Here is a 19243-nt window from a genome sequence, read left to right on the forward strand (position 1 = left end):
AAAGTATTGCCATCACATCAAAATAATTAAGCTAATTTCAAGATAAATTTCGAAACTCATGTACTTCTTTTTCTTTTTCAGAAAACATTTTTCTTTTAAGAAAGGTGAAAGATTCATGGAGTCATTCATAGCTTTAAGACATAGACACTACACACTAATGATCATGTAATAAAGACAAAAAACATAGACAGAACATAAAGCATAAAAAACAAAAAACAGAAAAATAAGAACAAGGAAATTAAAGAACGGGTCCACCTTAGTAACGGTGGCTAGTTCTTCCTCTTGAAGATACTATGGAGTGCTTGAGCTCCTCTATGTTTCTTCCTTGCCTTTGTTGCTCATCTCTCATGGCCTTTTGGTCTTCTCTGATTTCATGGAGGATGATGGAGTGCTCTTGGTGCTCCATTCTTAGTTGCTCCATGTTAGAACTCAAATCTCCTAAAGAGGTGTTGAGTTGCTCCCAATAGTTTTGTGGAGGAAGGTATATCCCTTGAGGCATCTCAGGGATTTCTTAATGAGGAATTTCCTCATGCTCTTGTTGAGGTCCATGAATGGGCTCTCTTGTTTGCTCCATCCTCTTCTTAGTAATAGGCTTGTCTCCTTCAATGAGGATGTCTTCCTCTATGACAACTCCAGCTGAATTGCATAGGTGATAGATGAGATGAGGAAAGGCCAACCTTGCCAAAGTGGAGGACTTGTCAGCCTCAGCCACCTTGTATAGTTCTAGAGATATGATCTCATGAATTTCTACTTCCTCTCCCATCATGATACTATGAATCATGATAGCCCGGTCCACAGTAACTTCATACCGGTTGCTAGTAGGAATGATAGAGCGTTGGATGAACTCTAACCATCCTCTAGCCACGGGCTTGAGGTCAAGCTTTCTCAGTTGAACCGGCTTGCCTTTGGAGTCTCTCTTTCATTGCACTCCTTCCACACAGATGTCCCTGAGGACTTGGTCCAACTTTGATCAAAGTTGACTCTTCTAGTGAAAGGATGAGGATCTCATCTTATTATTGGCAAGTTGAATCCCAACCATACAGTTTTCGGACTGAAATCCCAGTATTTCCCCCGAACCATTGTGAGCCAATTATTTGGGTTTGGGTTCACACTTTGATCATGGTTCTTAGTGATCCATGCATTAGCATAGAACTCTTGAACCATTAAGATTCCGACTTCTTGGATGGGGTTGGTGAGAGCTTCCCAACCTCTTCTTTGAACCTCACGTCGGATCTCTGAATATTCACTCTTTTTTAGCATGAAGGGGACCTCGGGGATCACCTTTTTCTTGGCCACAACTTCATAGAAGTAGTCTTGATGTACTTTTGAGATGAATCTCTCCATCTTCCATGTCCCAGAGGTGGAAGCAATTGCCTTCCCTTTCCTCTTTCTAGAGGTTTCTGATGCCAGGGCATTTTGGCCAGTTTCACTAACCTTTTTCTTTATTATTTTAGGGTAGTTTCATGCATTTTCTTAGTAAATAAGTAGGTTTTGGGTAAATATACACTTACATCTTGATTCAAGCAAACATTGTAAACTTTACATGATTTCATGAGAATTGTGCATGAATTGAATGATAATATAGATGATACATGATGACATGTCATCATGTCATGTTTTTCTATGCTTTTTCATACAAGAAATTGATTATTTGTTCTTGAATAATGAATGCTTTTGTACTTAAATGGTATATTTCCTTGATCTTTTAATTTTATAAATTTTGTAGGAGATAAGAAGAAAAAGAAGTAAAAAGCACAAAATAAGCTAAAAAGGAGAAAAAAAGAGCTTTGGGGCACACTTTGAAATTGGAGCACACTTTGGAGGCTTAGGCCACGCATTTAAAAGCATGGCCCATGACCAAATTAAAGAAAATTTGCAATCAGCACACAAAGCTCCGCTCTTAACAAGAGCGGAGCATTATCATGATGCAAAGATTAACTTGGAAGCAAAATTTTCGCTAAGTTAAAATCTAGGCGCTCACACCATGACCATGCCTCTTTCAAAGGGCTATAACTTGAGCTACAGATGTTCGATTGATGTGCTTCTAGTTGCGTTGGAAAGCTGACATTTAGAGCTTTCCAACGGTATATGGCAATCTATATTTGGCATGAAATTGCGGCACGAATGAAAGGCATATTTATTGACCAAAAACAAGCAAAAATATACCAAAGTGCAACCACCAAGGTTCGAAGCTGGAACCTCACTCCAAAGCAAAGTAGCGCTCTACATCATTATTGTGCTCCACTCTCTTGGAGAGCATTGTCATGCTCTCTCCAAAAAAAATTCAAAGGAAAATGTTTGCTACTGAAGCCACAAGGATTTGAACCTGGAACCTCACTCTTGAAGCATCAATGATACGTTCTCCCCAAGAGCGGGGCGCTACTTTGATGCTTGGACCTTGTCACGCACCAAACTTGACACGGCCAGGAAGAAGTGGTGTGCACAAGACATGCCAAGACAAGGCAATGCTCCGCTCCCTACAAGAGCAGAGCATTCCACTGGAAGCAAACACCCATGGGCCAAAATTCAACCAAAATGTCATTTAAATTCAAATCTTCACCAATTTGAAAAAGGCCAAATCCAAATCAACCCACTCTTCTTCAAATCCAAAGCAAGCAAAGCCCATTAACTCAAAGGCACAAGGATCAATTAGATTAAGAATTTCATTTAATTGTAATTTGTTTTTCATTTCATTTTCATTTTCATTTTGTAAAAGCCTATATAAGGCATCATTTTCATCTTTGTAAGGGGGGGAGCTCCATTAGAAAGCATAAGAGGTTGGCTCTATTAGAGAGCTCTCTCTTCTCTTTGCTCTTACTTCTGAAATTTTCCTTTCTGTTTCTGAATTTTGGGGTAAAGAATTAAAGAAATTCTGTTTCAATCTCACCTTGAGATCTCTTGTTTATTTTTCTGCATAACTTTAGAAATTGTGATTTGAATTCAAATTCTGTTTACTGCCTTCTTCTACTTCTTTTGCACTTTACTACTCCATTTTCTTTTGCAATTGTTCTTGGGTGGATCAAGGAAGGGTTGAGATCTAGACTTGTTTTCTAGTCTCATTGATCCCCTGAGATCTTCACTTGTCTTTTTGGATTTTGCAATTAAGCTGAGTTTCATTTCTGTTTTACTTCTTCAAGTAATTTTACTTTTTTGTTTGATATTTGCTACAATTTCCTTTTGCTGCAAGTTAAAATTCAATTTACATTGAGTTTGCTTTTGATCTTTGGTTTCCATTGCTTCTGTTCTCATTGCTTTCAATTTACTTTCATGCAATTTAAATCTTCTTGTTCCTCTGCACTTTACATTTGATGCTTGCTGTGAGCTGATGCCAGGGCATTTTGGCCAGTTTCACTGACCTTTTCTTTACTATTTTTAGGTTAGTTTCATGCTTTTCCTTAGGAAATAAGCTAGTTTTGGGTAGATATTCATTTACATCTTGATTCAAGCATACATTGTGCACTTTACATGATTTCATGAGGATTTTGCATGAATTTAATGACAAATTGGATGTTGCATTTCCCATGACTTGGACTAGAACTTTGATGCACTCTATTGCTTGATTTCAGGACAAAGGAAGCATAGAAGAACCACATTAGTAGCTACGTTAGTTACACTAACGTTAACACTAACGTGGAATGGGAGTAACTTGCAAAGTTAATGAGAAAAGTCATTGCCAATAACGCTCTCAAAGCCATCATTGCCCACGTTAAGAGTCACATTAACTAAGCTAACGTGAACTCTAACGTGGAAGAAAGGAAATGGAGCCAACGTTAGTGACACTTAACATTATCACTAACGTTGGACCAAGCTCATAAGTGGCCACGTTAGTTGCCTCGTTAACTTAGTTAACGTGGCCTCTAACGTTAAGAAGAAAAGGGGGACGCCAACATTAGTGTCATTCAACTTTCTTACTAACGTTGGCCAAGTCACAAGAAGCCACGTTAACTCCCACGTTAACCTAGTTAACGTGGAAGCTAACGTGAAGAAACTAGGTGGTCGACAACGTTAGTGACACCAAACATTGTCACTAACGTTGGGATGAACACACACTATCCCCAAGAAGCCACGTTAACTCCCACGTTAACCTAGTTAACGTGGAAGTTAACGTGAAGAAGAAAGGTTGTCGACAACATTAGTGACACCAAACATTGTCACTAACGTTGGATGGAGCCAACACAAGCCACAATGAGCCATGTTAACTCCCACGTTAACTTAGTTAACATGGAAGCTAACGTGAGGAGAGGGATGATGAGCCAACATTAGTAACATTCAACTTTGTCACTAACGTTGGAGATGGCTAGCACAGCCACGTTAGAAGCCACGTTAACCTAGTTAACGTGGACTCTAACATGGGAGCTAAGGGGCACATTGGAACGTTAGTGACAATGTTAAGTGTCACTAACGTTCTCGAAGGTTGGCAAGCCTACGTTAAAAGAGCCATGTTAACTAAGTTAACGTGGACTCTAACGAAGGGAAGGGGGAGGATTCTCAACGTTATTGGGAAAGTTGAGTCCCAATAACGTGCGCGAAGGACAAAGAGGCAACGTTAGTGGCAACGTTTATGCCACTAATGTTGAGATTAACGTGGCTCTTACTTGGGTGAGGAACGTTAGTGAAAAAGTTGAATGTCACTAACGTTCTCGAACCCATATTTTCACTGAATGTTAACACCACTAACGTCCTGAGCTAAAGTCTCTGCCCACTTCACACTTTCTCTCTGCAAGTAAAGCCAAGCCCAATGAAGAAGATAACTGCTTCAAACTCAAGATCCAAAGGCCCAGACCCAAGACTTGAAGAGCCAACTACAAGAGTAGAAGAGTAGTATATATAGGAGTAGCTTTGAATTATTTAGGGAGTTGGAAATTATAGGGAGCCTCTGGGCATAGAACTACTCTCTGTATTTACTTCCTCTGCACTTCTGGTTTCATTATGTAGTCTCCATCTTTATTTTCATTTTCCAGAGCTATGAACAACTAAACCCCTTTCATTGGGGTAGGGAGCTCTGTTGTAATTTGATGGATCAATACTAGTTTTCATTATTCTTCTTCTATCTTTTCTCTTGATTTTACTTGAGAGCTTTCGATCTTCATCCAATTGGGTAGTTATCTTGGAAAAGAAGCTATTCATACTTGGATCTCTTCTGATCCTTGAAAGAGGAATGAAGAGATCATGCTAGAAATGCTTTCTCATGCTGGACCAAATTGGGTTTGGATGGATATGTGACTATAATCCTCTTAACACTTAATTTAGGAAATGCATGTGGTATAATCAGTGACCATACTTTATCTCTTCTCATGAGCAATTGACCAAGGAATTGGCTATTGATCAAGATTTGAGAGATTGAATTACAAGAAATTGTAATTCGATCACTTAATATTGCCAAGGAAATCAATGAGTGCATTGATTGAGGAAGAGATGAAAATAAAATTGATCCGGAGAATGCAACATCTCCTGATCCCAATGAACTCCCCATTCCTGATCTTACCCATTCTCTTTAATTTCAGTCATTTACTTTTATGAGCAATTTCCCCATTCCCATTTAAGATTCTGCAATTTACTTTCCGTCATTTACATTCAGCTTTTTATTTCTAGCATTTACTTTTCTATTATTTACTTTCCCGCCATTTAATTTTCTGCAATTCTCAACTTAAATTTTGATTAGCTCAACTAGAACATTCCTCTAACTAAAGTTGCTTGATCAATCAATCCCTGTGGGATTCGACCTCACTCTATTGTGAGTTTTTACTTGACGACAAATTCGGTACACTTGCCGAAGAAAATTTGTTATGAGACAAGTTTTCCGTGCATCAAGTTTATGGTGCCGTTGCCGGGGATTGATTGTGCATCAACAATGATTAAATTGGAGGATAACTAGATTGAGCATTTTATTTTTGTTTGATTTAATTTTCTGTTTGAGTCATTTACTTTCTGTTTTAGTTAATTTTCTTCCCTTCCCCCTACTTTTTCTTTGTTATTTACCATTCATTTCACTAACTCACTAACTGTTTGATATATTGCATCATTCACACTAATAGTAATTCTGACAGATATACTTTCTGCACCTATTCTCTTTACTTGTACTTTTTGGTTGTATGACAGGGAGAAGAAGCGGGGCTTCAACTTCCTTTGATTCTGAACCTGAGAGAACCTTCCTTAGACTAAGAAGGGAGGCAAGAGAAAAATGTGTAGTTGGTGCTGAAGAAGAGGAGGAACACTTTGAGGAATACTTTGAACCAAACATGGAAGAAAACATGGAAAACCATCGTGAGGAAGAGGCTCACAACCATGGCGGAGGAGGTCGAGCAAATCATGCTGGGGAGGATAGAAGAGTTTTAGGCTCTTACATCAATCCAAACCCAGGAAACTGTGGAAGTAGCATTCAAAAGCCAACCATCCATGCCAACAATTTTGAACTAAAGCCACAGCTCATCACCCTTGTTCAGAACAACTGTTTGTTCGGAGGAAGTGTCCAAGAGGACCCCAATCAACATCTAACCACCTTCCTGAGAATATGTGACACAGTGAAGTCTAATGGTGTTCATCCTGACGCCTATAGACTGCTCTTATTTCCATTCTCACTCAAGGATAAGGCAGCCAAGTGGCTGGAGTCTTTCCCAAAGGAGAGCTTGACAACTTGGGAAGATGTGGTGAACAAATTCTTAGCAAGATTTTACCCCACTCAACCAATCAATAGGCTGAGAGCTAAGGTCCAAACTTTCAGGCAACAAGATGGTGAGACTCTCTATGAAGCATGGGAGAGGTTTAAGGACCTAACAAGGAGGTGTCCACTTGACATGTTCAATGAATGGGTGCAGCTGCACATTTTCTATGAAGGGCTCTCTTATGAGTCAAAGAAGGCCGTAGACCATTCATCCGGAGGATCTTTGAACAAGAAAAAGACCATTGAGGAGGCCATAGATGTCATTGAAACTGTAGCAGAGAACGACTACTTCTATGCCTCCGAAAGAGGAAACACAAGAGGAGTAATGGAGCTAAACAATGTAGATGCTCTGCTGGCCCAAAACAAGCTCATTACCCAGCAGCTGGCTGACCTCACCAAGAAGATGGAGAGGAACCAAGTAGCAGCAATCTCCACTTCATCAACAACCCAAGAAGGAGTGAATGAAGAAGCAGAGGGTAGTCAGGAGCAAGCCAACTACATTGGAAATTCACTTAGGCAAAACCATGATCCATACTCCAAGACCTACAACCCTGGATGGAGGAATCACCCAAACTTTGGGTGGGAAAATCAACAAGACCAAAGCCTTGATCAAAGACGCCCAAATCCCAACAATGCAAGCCACCAACATTTCACATCTAGACCATATCAACACCCCCATAACAACAACTCTCCATATCCACATCAAAACCAAAATAATTTACCTCATCCTTCCACGCCTAATCCCGATCTACAATCATTTGATGACAGACTCTCATGGATTAAGAATCTACTTGAAGGCATAGGCAAGGAGATTCAAGACAACAAGGTGTTCAAGGAGGAAGTGCGAGCCAGTTTCAAGAACCAGGGAGACACAATCAAGAGGTTGGAATCTCAAGTGGGGTATCTCTCTGAGCAAATTCCCAAACCCACAGATGGATTCCCAAGTGACACAGAGAAGAATCCGAGAGGTGAAACAAAGAAAGTAAGATGGGAAGATTGCAAGATGGTCACTAAAAGTGATAAGGAGACTGAGGACAAGCCAAGCAAGCTGTCAGAACAACCTAAAGATACCTCAGTAGAGAAGAAGAAAAAAGATCATCAAGAACCAGAAATCTCACAACAGGAGCTGCTGAGACTCTATGCACCTTTTCCCCAACTGCTCAATGGTGCTGTGGAGAAGAGAATATACTCAAGGTTTCTAGATTTGTTCGCATCTCTGCATGTCAACATACCATTCATCAAGACTATTCAACAAATGCCTGCATACATCAAGTATATGAAGGAGCTGCTTCCCAGGAAAAGCTCACTCAAGGGAGGCCAAACTATAGTGATGAACAAGGAGTGCAGTGCCCTCATTCAACCGCAGTTGCCTACAAAAAGAAAAGATCCAGGGAGTTTTTATGTCCCCTGTGCCATAGGAGAAACAATGTTTGATAGAGCACTCTGTGATTTGGGAGCAAGCATCAACTTAATGCCCTTCTCCCTGTTAAAGAGGCTGCAGATCAATGAGATAATGCCCACAGATGTAGTCGTTGGGCTGGCTAACAAAACTCAAAAACAAGCAATAGGGGTGGTGGAAAATGTATTGTTAAAGGTTGGAAAATACTTCCTCCCAACAGACTTTGTCATCCTGGACATGGAAGAAAGTCACACTCACCCAATCATATTGGGAAGACCATTCCTAGCTACAGCCAGAGCACTCATAGATGTGGAGCAAGGGGAGCTAATATTGAGGATCCATGATGAACGACTCAGTTTTAATGTCTTCAAACTCTCGCAAGAAGCAGACCAAGAAAACAAAGAACCAAGCAAAGATCATAATGAGATGCTGACAGAGGAAGCAAGCACTAAAGCATAACCAGCCCATATGGGAAAGCCCTTGGTTGATGAACAAGGAAATAAGCAGTTGTCACAACTCAAGGAAAAGCTGGAGGAACCTAAACCACCAGAGACATGTGAAGACAACAACAAAATTCCCTTAGAAGAAGAAGTCACCAAGAGCAAGGCAACATCAAAAGGGACAAAGAAGAAGGTACCAAGGGGGTGGAGGAACAAGAAGATCCCTACGGAAGACTTCTCTCCAGGGGATAAAGTGATCTCAGCTTACTTCCCAAATATCCCCCCTAATCTCCCCACTGTACCATCTCAGTTACCTAAGGTCTTCACTATCAACAGAGTTCTCTCCTTGGAACATGTAGAGATCATTGATACAACTAATGGATATAAGTCCAAGGCAAGAGGGGAGGACTTGAAGCATTATCAACCTCCCTGATGAAGGAGAAATGTCTAGCTAGTGACGCTAAAGAAGCGCTTCATCGGAGGCAACCCATGTTTTATAAGCTTTTACTAGTGAATAAGTCAATATTCATGAATTCCAACCTAAACTTGACAAACACTTGGTGAAGTACTTATATTGCAGTATATAGTGAAGAACAAGTTTGGTGTTCAAAGCGTGCCAAGAAAGCATGAATGCAACTGAGAGCATGCTAGTCTTGGAGCTTTGAACAGAACTTTTCATCACAGTGCTCCAAACTAAGTTTGGTGTCACCCCATGGTGCTACCAATGTGCATATAAGGATACACAGTTAGTTAGTTAGTTGGAGTTCATGAATAAACAAAATCTTTTCTTCTTTTTATTAGTTTAGCCGTAAAGTTTAAATATTTTTTAGGACATTAATTTTTCATATTTTATAAGGAAAATGAGAGGAACATTGAAGGAGATTGATTGGACAATTAAATGAGAAGGGTTCGGCCACTTCATGAGGAGAAACTACACACTTGTTCTGAAAAGGGAAGGCATTGGAAAATGTTGCCATGCAACATTGAAAAGGATGGGACCCTTGAAGACCGAGCAATCTCCATCATAAAGTGATGATCATTGTCATTTCTCCATGCACAACCCCAACCATCCATCAAACAACCACTCCATCAAACCACACCCTCCATTCACTCACAACCTCTCTATATAAGTGATCCTTGTTCCGTACCCCACTCTGCACACCTCTCCATTTCGGATTCCCCTTCACTCCCTTCATTGCATTCAACCCTAAACAACCAAAAGTCTCCACACCATTGCCAGCTTCACACATTAACCCTCATTCATGGAATCTTTGAGTTCTAAAAGAAGGAAGGGAAAGGAACCTATGTAGCAACACCCGTATGATGAAAAGAGATTTAGAAGCTTGCACCATGCATTGCAATATGGGTGGATGGTGTATAAGGAGATCATTTATGAGCTAGGATTTCAAGTTAAGAAAACTGAGTGTCCCGAAATCACAATGAAGGTAGAAAAGAGAAGATAAGAGCTCCTCACTGATCCGGTCATTAAGGTGAATGCAAATCTTATAAGAGAGTTTTATGCAAATACGGTCTGATATGATAAGGCAGATGAGTCATATACAAGCTTTGTGAGAGGAAAGATTGTGGATTTTGGTCCCATGAGTGTCATGAAGGCATTAAAACTGCGGTCCATACCGTTTGAAGAAGAGAGTTATCATTCAAGAATGGACAACAACCCTAATCATGACCAGATTGTGCAAGACATTTGTGTACCAGGAGCTGACTGGGAAAGATATGCAGATAGGAGACCAAGGTTCATCAAGAGAGCAGATCTCACTCCGGAAGCAAAAGAGTGGTTCGAAATTGTAAGGAGGTCTATCCCCCCAGCAGCGAACAACTCGGAAGTGAATCTCAAGAGAGCCACACTGGTACACTGTATACTCAAAGGAGGAGAAATCAAGGTTCATGAACTCATAGCAGAAGGCATTAGAAAAATGGCAGAGAAGAGCGACTCAAGAGGAACGTTGGGTTACCCCAGCACTATTTACCGACTGTGCAAGAAAGCTGGGGTAGTGTTTGAAAATGAGGACCTCGTATGGATAAAAGAGGGCATTCCAATAACCGTTCAACGAATGTATGCTACCGCATCCCCCCTGCCTCAACAGAAGCAAAGGAAGAGGACGGCCCCTCAAGTAGTGGAAGGACAAATCTTAGAGGGGCAAGCACCAGCCACCTTGGATATGCACGAATTGCAGAAAGCCATTGATGGACTATCTCAACAATATTTGGAAAGCCAAGGAGCACAGAGAGAGCTTCAACTACAGATGATGGGGCAGCAAGAGGAGTCGCTCTCAAGATGGATGACTCAACAAGGGGAGTGGCAAAAGCAAATGATGGATCAGCAACTGAATCAAGGGCAACAATGGGGTGAAACATTCCACAGGATGGAATAAAGGCAAAACGAGCAACAAGAATCCATCCAGAGGCTAATCAACATCTAAGCACATCAAGGTGCACATATACATGAGATGCATCGAAGACAGATAGAACAGGCAGAACTATTGGACGAGCAAAGGGCATTCGCAGAAGGAGTTTACCTGAGCGAGACTGGGCATCATATAAATACTCAAGCCAGGCTCGGTTACTTGGTAGGACAGCTGCCTATATTGCATCCAGGAATCACAAGGTATGAAGAAATGAGGGATGAATTAGCACGAGAAGAAAGCCAAAAGGTGGAAGAGAGTCATGAATCAGTGAGGAAGGCACTTGAGGATTGGAAGCAAGCAAGATTGGAACGGATGCGAGGAAATGCAAGAGGACACAAAGAAGACAAACAAGGAGGAAAGCATGGGCATCCACAAGAGTAAAAGGTGGTGACGTTCCTTCTTTGGTCCATCTTTTTCCATGCTTTGAATAAGGAAGATCTTGTATGAAATAGAACTTGCTTCCATGTTATTTTTGAACCTTTTTAAATTCTGTCTTTTAAGTTTTTATGTCGAAGAGGTCTCTGTGTGCTAGTCTTTATGTCACCGCATCCTTACTTTGCTTACTTGTATGCTTGTCCCTTTTGAATCAAATGAAAAAGAGAATGAGTGTTTATAAAAGACAATAGAGGAGTTCATACTATGGAGTAAGTTCATGAGTTTATGGTATAGTCATAAGTTAGCTAAGATGGTTCAACCATAAGGTGGGAGGACAACTATCTGTCATGAATACTATGCTTGAGACACACCCCATGAGACTAGCTAAATAAGAAGATCCTAATAAGAAAAAGGGAAAGAACAATCAAAGTTGAGGAATAAAAGAAAAAGAACAAGGAATAAGGCTAGGCACCAATGGTTTTTAATCTTGAGCCATGTGTCTGTGGTGCTCCTGTGTGAGGGATCTACTTGGATGAATAAGCTCTTAGGGGTGCCTTATCACTTGGTAACTTGGGTTAACTAACTCGGGATTATCAGCTGAAAGTCCACTATCAAGAGTAACCCTCAATACAGAGCATTTAGTAACCCAAAGAGGTGCTAGACACCAAGGTCTCAAGAAAAGAAAATAAATAAACTATGTGCCTGTGGTGTGTATGTATGGGGGAGAGACTTGAGCAAAAAAGTCCTTAGGGGTGCTTCAACACCTAGCACCTTGAACCAACTGGTTCGGGAGTGTTGGCTGAAAGCTTATTTTAAAGAGTTGCCCCCTTACAGAGCACTTAGCTTAAGAACAAAAATAAACCCTGAAATGACAATAAAAGGATCAATGAATAAAAGTCTCATGGGATGCAATCAAAGTGAGTGTTCTAGGACATGATAAAGGTCTGAAAGCCAGGAATGAACCTAAGTTGTTATGCATGAAACCACCATAAAACCACCATAAAACCAGGTTCCTCTTGGCATTCTATTCATCATTCTCTTGTTCCAGTACTTGCTTAGGGACAAGCAAGCTTTAAGTTTGGTGTTGTGATGCCAGGGCATTTTGGCCAGTTTCACTGACCTTTTCTTTACTGTTTTTAGGGTAGTTTCATGCTTTTCCTTAGGAAATAAGCTAGTTTTGGGTAGATATTCATTTATATCTTGATTCAAGCATACATTGTGCACTTTACATGATTTCATGAGGATTTTGCATGAATTTAATGACAAATTGGATGTTTTATTTCCCATGACTTGGACTAGAACTTTGATGCACTCTATTGCTTGAATTCAGGACAAAAGAAGCAAAGAAGAACCACATTAGTAGCTACGTTAGTTACACTAACGTTAACACTAACGTGGAATGGGAGTAACTTGCAAAGTTAATGAGAAAAGTCATTGCCAATAACGCTCTCAAAGCCATCATTGCCCACGTTAAGAGTCACGTTAACTAAGCTAACGTGAACTCTAACGTGGAAGAAAGGAAATGGAGCCAACGTTAGTGACACTTAACATTATCACTAACGTTGGACCAAGCTCATAAGTGGCCATGTTAGTTGCCTCGTTAACTTAGTTAACGTGGCCTCTAACGTTAAGAAGAAAAGGGGGACGCTAACGTTAGTGTCATTAAACTTTCTCACTAACGTTGGCCAAGTCACAAAAAGCCACGTTAACTCTCACGTTAACCTAGTTAACGTGGAAGCTAACGTGAAGAAACTAGGTGGTCGACAACGTTAGTGACACCAAACATTGTCACTAACGTTGGGATGAACACACACTATCCCCAAGAAGCCACGTTAACCTAGTTAACGTGGAAGTTAACGTGAAGAAGAAAGGTTGTCGACAACGTTAGTGACACCAAACATTGTCACTAACGTTGGAAGGAGCCAACACAAGCCACAATGAGCCACGTTAACACCCACGTTAACTTATTAACGTGGAAGCTAACGTGAGGAGAGGGATGATGAGCCAACGTTAGTGACATTCAACTTTGTCACTAACGTTGGAGATGGCTAGCACGGCCACATTAGAAGCCACGTTAACCTAGTTAACGTGGACTCTAACGTGGGAGCTAAGGGGCACATTGGAACGTTAGTGACAATGTTAAGTGTCACTAATGTTCTCGAAGGTTGGCAAGCCTACGTTAAAAGAGCCACGTTAACTAAGTTAACGTGGACTCTAACGAAGGGAAGGGGGAGGATTCTCAACGTTATTGGGAAAGTTGAGTCCCAATAATGTGCGCGAAGGACAAAGAGGCAACGTTAGTGGCAACGTTTGTGCCACTAACGTTGAGGTTAACGTGGCTCTTACTTGAGTGAGGAACGTTAGTGAAAAAGTTGAATGTCACTAACGTTCTTGAACCCATATTTTCACTGAACGTTAACACCATTAACGTCCTGAGCTAAAGTCTCTGCCCACTTCACACTTTCTCTCTGCAAGTAAAGTCAAGCCCAATGAAGAAGATAACTGCTTCAAACTCAAGATCCAAAGGCCCAGACCCAAGACTTGAAGAGCCAACTAGAAGAGTAGAAGAGTAGTATATATAGGAGTAGCTTTGAATTATTTAGGGAGTTAGAAATTATAGGGAGCCTCTGGGCATAGAACTACTCTCTGTATTTACTTCCTCTGCACTTCTAGTTTCATTATGTATTCTCCATCATTGTTTTCATTTTCCAGAGCTATGAACAACTAAACCCCTTTCATTGGGTTAGGGAGCTCTGTTGTAATTTGATAGATCAATACTAGTTTTCATTATTCTTCTTCTATCTTTTCTCTTGATTTTACTTGAAAGCTTTCGATCTTCATCTAATTGGGTAGTTATCTTGTAAAAGAAGCTATTCATACTTGGATCTCTTCTGATCCTTGAAAGAGGAATGAAGAGATCATGCTAGAAACGCTTTCTCATGCTGGACCAAATTGGGTTTGGATGGATATGTGACTATAATCCTCTCAATACTTGATTTGGGAAATGCATGTGGTATAATCAGTGACCATACTTCATCTCTTCTCATGAGCAATTGACCAAGGAATTGGCTATTGATCAAGATTTGAGAGATTGAATTACAAGAAATTGTAATTCGATCACTTAAGATTGCCAAGGAGATCAATGAGTGCATTGATTGAGGAAGAGATGAAAATGAAATTGATCCGGAGAATGCAACATCTCCTGAGCCCAATGAACTCCCTATTCTTGATCTTACCCATTCTCTTTAATTTCAGTCATTTACTTTTATGAGCAATTTTCCCATTCCCATTTAAGATTCTGCAATTTACTTTCCGTCATTTACATTCAGCTTTTTATTTCTAGCATTTACTTTTCTGTTATTTACTTTCCCGCCATTTAATTTTCTGCAATTCTCAACTCAAATTCTGATTAGCTCAACTAGAACATTCCTCTAATTAAAGTTGCTTGATCAATCAATCCCTGTGGGATTCGACCTCACTCTATTGTGAGTTTTTACTTGACGACAAATTCGGTACACTTGCGGAAGGAAATTTGTTATGAGACAAGTTTTCCGTGCATCATGAGCTTGATTTATATTTCCTGCAATTTTACATTTTCTGCAATTGCTCTAAGTTACTGATTTACTGCTTTCATTTAAATTCCCTGCACCCAATCCCCTTTACATTTTATGCAATTTACATTTCTTGTCATTTAAGTTTCAGCTCTTTTACTTTCCTTGCTCTTTAAGTTTATGTCCAATTTTACTTTCTGCACTTTATAATTCTTGCAATTTACTTTCTGTTGATCAACGTCACGCAATTCATTCAATGTTAGCTTGACTAAACTAATCACCCACTAAAGTTACTTGATCCATCAATCCCTGTGGGATCGACCTCACTCTAAGTGAGTTTTACTACTTGACGCGACCCGGTATACTTGCCGGTGAGTTTTAGGTGATTGGAAATTCGTTTTCCAAAATATCCATCAATACATGATCTCATGACTTGAAACAAAACTTTGATGCACCTTGTTTGTTTGATTTCAGGACAAAGGAAGCAAAGCTGAGCCCACTAGAGACTGTAACTGCTTCAACTAAAGATCAAGGGCCCATATCCAAGACTAGAAGAGCTAACTAGAAGATCTGAAGAGTAGTATATATAGGGAGAGTTTTGAATTGAAAAAGGATCAGGAACTTGAGAACTATACTCTGTATATTTTAATTTCTCTACAACTTTTTAGTTTATTTTTCAGAATGTACTTTCCATTTTTGCTTTCCATTTCCAGAGCTATGAACAACTAAACCCCTTTTCATTGGGTTAGGGAGCTCTGTTGTAATTTGATGGATCAATTATACTTTTCATTCTTCTTCCTCTTTCTTTTCTCTTGATTTTACTAGAAAGCTTTTGTTCTTCATCCAAATGGTTAGCTATCTTGGAAGAGAAGCTCTCCATAATTGGATCTCCTCTAAATCTTGGAAGAGGAATGAGGAGATCATACTAGAATTGCTTTTTCATGCTGGACCAAATTGGGGTTTGGATGGATATAGTGACATATAATCCTACCAACACTTTGATTTGGAAATGCATGTGGTATAATCAGTGACCAAACTTCATCTCTTTCCATGAGAAATTAAATCAAGGAATTGGGCAATTGTTCAAGCTTAGAGAGATTGGGTTGCCAAGGAATTGGGATCCAATCACTTAAGACTGCCAATGAGATCAATGAATGCATTGATTGAGGAAGAGATGAGAATGAACTTGATCCGGAGAATGCAACATCTCCTAAGCCCAATGAATCCCCATTTTTGATCTTACCCATTCTCTTTATTTTCTACTATTTACTTTTCTGCTCAACTTCCCAAATCCCCATTTAAGATTCTGCAATTTACTTTATGCCATTTATATTCTGCCATTTATTTCCAGCATTTACACTTTCTGTTATTTACTTTCCCGCCATTTAATTTCCTGCAAGTCCTCAACTCAATTTCTGCTTAGCTCAACTAGAACATTCCTCTAACTAAAGTTGCTTGACCAATCAATTAATGTGGGATTCGACCTCACTCTATTGTGAGTTTTTACTTGACGATAATTCAGTATACTTGCCGAGGGAAATTTGTTGAGAGACAAGTTTCCGTGTATCAAGTTTATGGCGCTGTTGCCGGGGATTGATTTTGTATCAACAATGATTAATTTGGAGGATAACTAGATTGAGCATTTTTCTTTTGTTTTGTTTAATTCCATTTGAGTGATTTACTTTCAGTTTTTATTATTTTCTTTCCTTTTTCCCTTGCTTGTTTGTTGTGTTTTCTTCATTGTTTACAATTCAGTTCACTAACCCACTAACTGTTTGATATATTGCATCACTCACACTAACAGCCATTCTAACAAGAGTAATTTCCATTCAATTTCTTTCTTGCTTTTTGCCTTGTTGGTTGTATGGCAGGTAGAAGAAGCGGAGCTTCAACTTCCTTTGATTCTGAACCTGAGAGGACCTTCCTTAGATTAAGGAGGGAAGCAAGAGAAAAGAGAGTCGTTGGTACTGAGGAAGAGGAAGAGTATTTTGAACCAGACATGGAGGAGAATATGGAGAACCACCATGAAGAAGAGGCTCACAACCATGCCAGAGAAGGTCCAGTGAATCATGCTGGGCAAGAGAGAAGAGTTCTAGGCTCTTATATCAATCCAAATCCAGGAAACTGTGGAAGTAGCATCCAAAAGCCAACCATACATGCCAATAACTTTGAACTAAAACCCCAGCTCATCACCTTAGTCTAGAACAAATGTGCATTCAGAGGAAGTGCCCAAGAAGACCCCAATCAACATCTCACCACCTTCCTAAGGATATGTAATACTGTGAAGTCTAATGGTGTTCATCCTGACACTTATAGGCTGCTTCTGTTTCCCTTTTCACTCAAGGATAAAGTATCTAAATGGCTGAAATCCTTCCCGAATGAGAGTTTAACAACCTGGGAAGATGTGGTAAACAAATTCTTGGCGAGATTCTACCCTCCTCAAAGAATTAACAGGTTGAGAGCTGAGGTACAAACCTTTAGGCAACAAGATGGTGAAACTTTCTATGAAGCATGGGAGAGGTTTAAGGACTTAACAAGGAGGTGCCCACCAGACATATTCAATGAATGGGTGCAGTTACATATTTTCTATGAGGGTCTTTCTTATGAATCAAAGAAGGCAGTAGACCACTCATCTGGGGATCTCTGAACAAGAAGAAGACCATTGAAGAAGCCATAGATGTCATCGAGACTGTAGCTGAGAATGACTACTTCTATGCTTCTGAAAGGGGCAATACTAGAGGAGTAATGGAGCTGAACAACATGGATGCGCTGCTGGCCCAAAACAAGATGATCACCAAGCAGCTGGCTGATCTTACCAAGAGGATGGAAAGAAACCAAGTTGCAGCAGTCACCACCTCATCAGCAGCTCAAGAAGGTGTGAATGCAGAGGACGAGGGTGACCAGGAACATGCCAACTACATTGGGAACTCACCCAGGCAGACCCATGATCCATACTCCAAAACTTACAATCCTGGTTAGAAGAACCACCCAAACTTCGGGTGGGGAAATCAACAAGATCAAGGCCAAGATCAAAGACGTCACAACCCCAACCACAATGCAACTCACCAACATTCCACACAGAGATCATATCAGCACTCACCCAATAATACCTCTCAATATCCATATCAAAATCAAAATGGCCCTTCTCACCACTCCAACCTCAACTCACCATCACCATCCGAAGATAGGCTCTCCAGAATTGAGATGCTACTTGAAAATATATGCAAAGAAGTTCAAGATAGTAAAATTTTCCAAGAAGAAGTACGATCCAATATGCAGAATCAAGATGTTGCCATCAAGAAACTTGAAACACAAATTAGCTACCTATTTAAGCAAGTTCCCAGCCACAACAGTTGCAGCAACACTGATTCAAACCCAAGGGAGGAGTGTCAGGCAATCACCCTCAGAAGTGGGAAGGAATTGAAGGAGACCTCCAAGAAACCACAAGCGAAGGACTCAAATGAAAAGAAAAAGGAACAAGATGAAGTTCAAGTTCCCACTCCCAATTCACATCAAGAAGGAGAAGTGTTGAAGCCATACGTTCCAAAAGTCCCATACCCTCAACAATTGAAGAAGAAGGGGGATGACAGCCAATTTTCAAGATTTTTAGAAATCTTCAAGAAACTACAGATTAACATACCCTTTGCTGAAGCAATAGAGCAAATGCCACACTATGCCAAGTTCTTGAAGGAGTTGATGACCAAGAAGAGAAGCTGGAAGAACAACGAGACTGTGGTACTAACCGAAGAATGTAGTGCCATCATTCAACACAAACTACCCCAGAAATTGAAGGATCCTGGGAGCTTCCAGATTTCTTAAGGGAAATCACAGTGGAAAAGGCTCTATGTGATTTAGGAGCCAGCATAAATCTGATGTCCTTAGTAATGATGACAAAAATGAGGATTGAGGAGGCCAAGCCAACAGAAATGGCCCTGCAACTGGCAGACCGATCATTCAAGTTTCCTCATGGAATAGTAGAAGACCTGTTGGTGAAGGTAGGAGACTTTATCTTCCCAGCAGACTTTGTAGTGTTGGATATGAAGGAATGAGCCAAGGCTTCTATCATCCTGGGAAGACCATTCTTAGCCACTGCCGGAGCTATCATTAATGTTCAAAAGGGTGAACTTACCCTTAGACTACACAATGAGAAGATGATATTCAATGTGTTCAAGGCCATGAGTTACCCACAAGAACCATTGGGAGAATGTATGAAGTTGGATTCACTGGAAGAATCAATGCAAGAGACTTTTGAAGAAGAAGAACTTGAGGGGTTAACAGAAGAAGAGGAATCAGCATTAAGCGAAGAGGCTGCAACAGCTGAGGTTCATGTTCAGGGCACACTAGAGGAGAAGAATGAAAGAAAAGAAGCACCCAAACTTGAACTAAAGGCA

At 40.3% G+C, this 19243-nt stretch overlaps 2 non-coding genes across 2 annotated transcripts; both read right to left on the reverse strand.

Annotated features, from left to right (window-relative positions):
* Positions 1-6692: 6692 nt before the first annotated feature.
* Positions 6693-6796, reverse strand: LOC112753023 (small nucleolar RNA R71). The gene has a single exon (XR_003177426.1). It is a non-coding gene; the product is annotated as a small nucleolar RNA R71 (small nucleolar RNA).
* Positions 6797-17304: 10508 nt separating this feature from the next.
* LOC112752151 (small nucleolar RNA R71) lies at positions 17305-17408 on the reverse strand. Its single transcript, XR_003176597.1, has one exon. It is a non-coding gene; the product is annotated as a small nucleolar RNA R71 (small nucleolar RNA).
* Between the last annotated feature and the right edge of the window lie 1835 nt (positions 17409-19243).

Source organism: Arachis hypogaea, chromosome 15 (genome assembly GCF_003086295.3).
Source record: "Arachis hypogaea cultivar Tifrunner chromosome 15, arahy.Tifrunner.gnm2.J5K5, whole genome shotgun sequence".
NCBI lineage: Eukaryota > Viridiplantae > Streptophyta > Magnoliopsida > Fabales > Fabaceae > Arachis > Arachis hypogaea.